The sequence below is a fragment of the Sander vitreus genome, chromosome 16, assembly GCF_031162955.1.
Source record: "Sander vitreus isolate 19-12246 chromosome 16, sanVit1, whole genome shotgun sequence".
In the NCBI taxonomy this organism is placed as follows: Eukaryota; Metazoa; Chordata; class Actinopteri; order Perciformes; family Percidae; genus Sander; species Sander vitreus.
In genome coordinates, this window is record NC_135870.1 from 18,631,946 (window position 1) to 18,638,706 (window position 6,761).

The window sequence follows — 6,761 nt, forward strand, 5'->3', positions numbered from 1 at the left end:
AGTACTCCCATCAGCTGTACCAAACAACAAACGAGATTCGAGACCTGCATCTGGACTGGCTGAGGGGTGGCATCCTCTGGCTGGAGGAAGACATATTTCTCACCATGAGCATGATGGGAAGCAAAGCCAAGGAGCTAATGCACTTAGCAGGAGGAGTCAGGGGAAACATCGCTTTCGACCTCCGGGCTAATAGTCTGCTCTGGAACTCGGAAAGGACAGGTCGGTCTGTTACTTCTCAGATCAATCCTACAATGTTGTTTTTCAAGCTCAAATGTCTCTCCAGCTGTTACTCAAAAGTAAGTGCAATAGATTGGATGTGTTTTGAAAAGTTCTAAAATAAAGTAGAAACAAGATATTGGTACATCTGTCCAGAGAGTAGTTTTAACTTCTCTTTCTACATCTAAATCAACTTGTGCCCCATTACTTAAAAAAAAAAAAAAAAAACCTTAAGAGTACATGCACACTTTAATCATGTCCTTTTTTATATTCAAATGTCATCCACATAAAAATGACCAAGTGATTACATTTGCTGTGATGCTGCAGCAGTGAGAGCTACATTCAGTCTTTATTTCAGTTGTTCATTTTAGGGACTGCTGGGGTTAGGCAGTTTATCATAATTGTTACTTTGAATCTGGTGATGCTGGATAGTATATCGGACCTAATTTCCCAACATATACGCAATTTTTAAGAGCAAATATTGCCGAAGTACAGGCCTGTTGAATGAGATTACTTTTTACAGGTCTGACAACGATGAGTTTGCTGCAGGAAAGAAGCCACCGAGCTGGCCGAAGATGGAACATTTCGGGCTCAGTCGTAGCAGCCTTTGAGCCTTTTCTGTTGTCCCTCTCTGATGATGTCATGACTCTTTGGGACCGGCGTGATGGGAGCCCCATCCAGGACTTGACAGTGACAGGTCATGTGTTCAGTGTAATCGCTGCACTCGGGGACGTCCGCACAGGTCAGACAGAGTTAATCTGTTAAAGGAGATAAACCAATGTATTCAGATGCATGCTTTTATTTATTATGTTGCTTTTACCTGAATTTTGTTTAATTTTCTGTTAATCTGTGGTGATTATGGCTCATGTTTGCAGTTTACAGCATGAGCTTTTAAAAGCACATAGAAACGCTTCTCTGATTCAGTCAAAGGTGGATCATTATTGGCTTATTGCAATTTGTTGTAGAGGATTCTATATGAAAGCCACATGTTTTAACTCTGACATACTTTACTTAATTTTCTCTATTCCAATTATTCTAACTTTTTTTTTTTTTCATAGTGCCAGGCACTCCAGTCTGCAGTGAACCCTCTGTGCTGTGCCGACGCACATCAGTCTGCCTCTCACATGCCCAGCTATGCGATGGTAAAAAGGACTGCCCTGATGGAGATGATGAGGATTTTTGTGTAACCACATGTCCATCTAAAGGTAAAGTATCAATATAACTTTTACATATTTGTTGGAACGGGCAACGTACCTCTAAATCTGTGAGTAGTAAACAAATCCACCACTGAATTGATTAACAGTGGTTTCCAGCTTTTAGAATTTGTAATAATTTTCTGACTTAATTTTCAATCTTAAGAGGATTTCAAGTGCAAGGACCGTAGGAGTTGTATCTCCAGGAATCTCGTTTGTGACGGCCGTCCTCATTGCAAGGATGGCTCAGATGAAGTCGACTGTTGGAGTATAGCTTCACCTGCAGCTCGAACAAACGTCCTGAAGTGTCGCATGGGCTCAAAACCATGTAAAGATGGCTCGGTGTGTGTTTTATACAGCCATGTGTGTGATGGGGAAACGGACTGTCGGGATGGATCAGATGAACAGGGATGTGGTGAGTTTCCCAAGATGTAATCTCACTTATTGGAAAAATTTCAGTTACAGTGGGAATTAATGATGCAATCGGTTTCTTCTTATGAAGAAAGAAACATTTGATTAATTGGATATTTTGTGGCTACGTAATATACTTGAAAAATACTAATTTTACTCCTTTTCCAATGTGATTACTACTGTATCTTCAAGATGCCGAAATAAAGGCCATGACAACATCAAAACCAAATATTTATCCATTAAACAACATACGTGCTACCAAAGCGCCTGCTCCGACTGTGCCGGCCTGCACCAGCCCCTCTGTGTTCTGTCCCCGTTCTGCTGCTCACCTCTGCATTACTCCGAGTCAGTTTTGCGACGGGCGTAAAGACTGTCCTGATGGCTTTGATGAAGAGAACTGCGTGACAAAATGTCCCTCTAAAAGTAAGTCTTGATTGGGAAATGTCATGCATTTCCCTGGTCTCAAATGTTATTTAAAAAAACTGATTATTTTGAAGTGTCCTGGAACTTGGAGTTTAATGTTTTCCATAATTTACGTCCAGACGACTTCCGCTGCAAAGACCGTCAACGCTGCGTCTCAAAGAGCCTGGTTTGTGATGGTCGCTATCACTGCCACGATGGCTCAGACGAGGTTGACTGTATGAGCATAGCTCTGCCAGCAGCTCGAGCAAACGTCCTGAAGTGTCGCCTAGGCTCCAGACTGTGTCGAGATGGCACTCAATGTGTTCTCTTCAGTCACGTTTGTGATGGAGAGGGAGACTGCTTGGATGGATCAGATGAAGTAGGATGTGGTGAGTCATTGGTGTTGCTTTTGCAAAGTGGTATAAGTTTGAAGCAAGCAAGTTTTCTGCTATAATATACAAAAATCTTGGACTTATTTACTATGTTTTTGGTAATTCATCCTAATGTAATCATATGGCTGTGATGTTTTGATGTGTTAAAATGTAACTTTAAACTTTTTTTATTTTATTTTTTTTAGATGCCACAAAGATTGCCTCTACCATTGCTACAGAAAATGTCCGCTTAGATGAAGCCACTTTACCTGTCACACCCTTTACTGAGTCTCTCACCAAACCATCCTGCACCAGTCCTTCATTTCAATGTCCAAGTTCTGATTTATGCATCAACCCAACACTGTTTTGTGATGGAAAGCGAGACTGCCCCGATGGCTCTGATGAGAACTGCGTAAAAAGATGCCCTTATAAAAGTAAGTAGTCAGATTAGGTGCTGAGTAAAATTATTACATGTGGTTCTTTGAAGGCAAGTTTCTAACAAATGTGTCACTGACAACTTCAATACCAATTCTGTAAATTGGAAGTATACAAAACAAATTACAATTCCAATCATGTCCTTTGTATTCCTATACTCTCCATAGCGGACTTCCGCTGCAAAGACCGTCGAAGCTGCGTCTCAAAGACGCTGGTTTGTGACGGTCGCTATCATTGCCACGATGGCTCAGATGAGGTTGACTGTCCGAGTATAGCTTCACCTGCAGCTCGAACAAACGTCCTGAAGTGTCGCATGGGTTCAAAACCATGTAAAGATGGAAAAGAGTGCGTTTTATTCAGCCACGTGTGTGATGGAGAGAATGACTGTATGGATGGATCTGATGAACAGGGATGCTCAGAAACCTGCAAAAAAGGTTGTTTCACTTTACATTTTAATTGAAATCTGATAAACGCAGAGAAAAAGGCTATCTTATTAAGTAAACAAAGTCATCATTAAACTAATCAACATTTTGTGGACACAAGAAGAAATGGAAGGGGAGCACAATAGACAGACTACTGAACACTCTGTACTATAGATAAGCACTTTGAAGTTTAGCTATAATGCTGTTTCATTCTAACATTATATTTGTACACCACCCCAGGTGAGTTTCAGTGCTCCCACGGGAAAATGTGCATCCCTGAGGCTGAGGTGTGTGATGGCAAGTTTCAGTGTCGGGACCAGTCTGATGAACTGGACTGCTGGGAACAAACCAAGAGCTGTGAGCATCGCTGCATCGACGGAAATCGCTGCATCCCAATGAAATTCCTGTGCGATGGAGAGAGAGACTGCCTGAATGGCACGGATGAGGTGGGCTGCGGTAAGTCTTCAGATCCAGTTTTCAAATATTGATCCACTGGTGGTGACGCAAATGTGTCTGCATAGTTCCTACGACCAAAAAACATTGAAAGCTGTGATTTTTGAGTAAATGTTAATTGATGGAAATGGTAACTTATTGGCATAAGTTGATACAAACTTTACTTTTTATTTACTTTGTGTATCCCTTTTTTTTTGGTTCAGGCTTACTTTAAGGTTAACTAGCCAACAATCTGCCAGTGAGTGCTATGACTTCTAACACTTAATTTTGTCTTTTTCAGACACGGTTACTGCTGCAACAATAGAGTCTCCTGTTCGCACTCCTGTATCCACTTGCATCACTCCTTCAGTTCTCTGTCCAGGTTCATCACTGTGTATCTCTGAAAATCAGCTGTGTGACGGACAAAGAGACTGCCCTGATGGATTTGATGAAAATAACTGTATAGCACAATGCAAAAACGCAGGTATGTCTGAGTCCAGCAATGGTCATGAGGCAACGATGGCTCATAGTTTAGGCAAAAATAATGCTTGCTGTGCGATAGTTTTAAATAAAGTGCTCAAAGTACTCTAGTTTAAATCAGACTGTAAAAATAACGGTCGAATACGCTTTCACAATGAAGATACTTCTTAGTGGGTGGCTTTGATATAGCTATAGCCATTTTAAGCCTCCACTGGTATATTGACTCCTCCCTGCTCTTCAAATTGACTTATTTCTTTCTGCTCATCAGACGACTTCTTATGCAGCGACCGGAGGGTATGCGTCCCCAAGATGGAAGTGTGTGACGGTCGTGCCCACTGTCCCGACGGCTCAGATGAGACGCAGTGTCAATCAGCAGATCCTGCTGCTCCCCGTAAGTCAACAAAAAAAACAGTACATGTAAAAGCAGTAGATGGTCTTCATGACAACTAACTTATATACCCTAACAATTACCAATACAACCATAGCAACTGCCCAGAATATCACAGCAATTGCCTAGTTTCACCTACCAGTCATAGCAACCAGCTTGCAACCACCTAGTTACATAATCAACCTACCCAAACACATCACCCTAACAGCACTCATGGCAACCACTTACCAACACCTCAACAAATGAGGTCCAAACTAACCACTCAATTTGGATCAGCTAGCAAGCTCACATGACTTATATCAGTTGTTAATAAAAGTCCCTGACTTGACTGTTTCTTTGCCCAGCTCTCAAAATCTAAACTGGGTGTTTTTGTACCCATAAATACATAATTTTCTTTCTGCACAAGCCTCCAGGAATGTGCCCAGTGCCGGATCAGCCCCACTGAGGTGCCGCAAAGGTTTCAAGCCATGTAAAGATGGCCTGGAGTGCGTTATGTACAGCCATCTGTGTGATGGAGAGAGGGACTGCCAGGATGGATCAGATGAAGAGGGATGCTCCGCTCAGTGCAAAGCAGGTTTGTTATATACATTGAGCTGAAAAGCAGCTTAAAGCAATGAACTGCGTTTTTAGTTGCATGGAAAGTGTCTACATAGTCATGCATAATGTTGAGGGACTGTTAGTCAATCTGTTTCTAGTATTGTCAAAGCAACACCATAAACTTCATTATTCATACTTATTTTTGTCATGTTTCGAAAAACATGTTTATCAGTGGACACTACTAATGGCCTTTACATAGTAAGGTTTTGAGTCTCAGAAATGGATTTTTAAATTGAATTTCTTTTTAGTTCACAGCTAGATTTGATCAGAAAACTGGGGTGTTTAGAACAGGAAATGCAAGTGTCCAATCACATCACTCAGTAATACATTTGAAAATGGAATGCTCTTAATCTAATTGTCTTTTTCTCTTCCCCAGATGAGTTCCAGTGTAATCACGGGAATAGATGCATCCCACCAGAGAAGGTGTGTGACGGACAGTATGACTGTCAAGACCGATCCGATGAAATGGACTGTTCAAGTGTAATTGAGGGCTGCCATCAGCGCTGTGATAACAACACTCGCTGTATACCAGAGACCTTCCTGTGTGATGGCGAGAGAGACTGCGCTGATGGGTCAGATGAAGAAAAGTGTGGTAGGTGATGTCCAGATTTAGGAAATTTGGATCAAACTAACGGGGCTATGTAAAATATTAGTAAGATGAATGTAAAGCATCAGATCACATTTCTGTTTTCTTTTTCCCAGGTTTGGTGGCCTGTGCGATTAACCAGTACCGCTGTCTTAGTGGTCAGTGTGTGTCTGAGGCCATGAGATGTGATGGATATGCTGACTGCAGTGACCACTCGGATGAGGTGCATTGCACAAGACCAGCACGCTGCCCGACGCAGCTCCAATGCCCAAACAGCCACGTGTGCCTGCAGAAAGAGTGGCTCTGTGACGGCGAAGACGACTGCAAAGACGGGTCGGACGAGAAAGTAAGCCACTATTGTCGGCGTTAAATAAATCTGTATTGATTAGAGGCAAGATTTAAGGGAGATTTTCCTTGCCTCTGGAGTGTTTATAGTGTGTGGGGGAGAGGATGAAGGAAACGGGGTGTTTTTTTAAAAGTAAGGTTGGAAAGTAGTGGTTAAAACTTTCCTGGTCTTATCATTTGTACCCAGAACTGCATGTCATCAATGGCAAAGTGCAGGGAATACCAGTGGCAGTGTGGAGACAGCAGTCAATGCATCCCTCTGTCATGGAGGTGTGACGGGAAGAGGGACTGCCACAACGGCATGGACGAGGACAAATGTGAGTATGTTTATCCTCAAATATTCACTGCTGCTTTGCTCCTGACGTAATCTGCTTCAGACACTTTATGTCCTACATCATTGGGTGTATTCAGCCCTTTTTGGATAGGATTAGTAATACAAGGATAATCTAATCATTTTCAAAATGACTGAGATGACATGCCCAA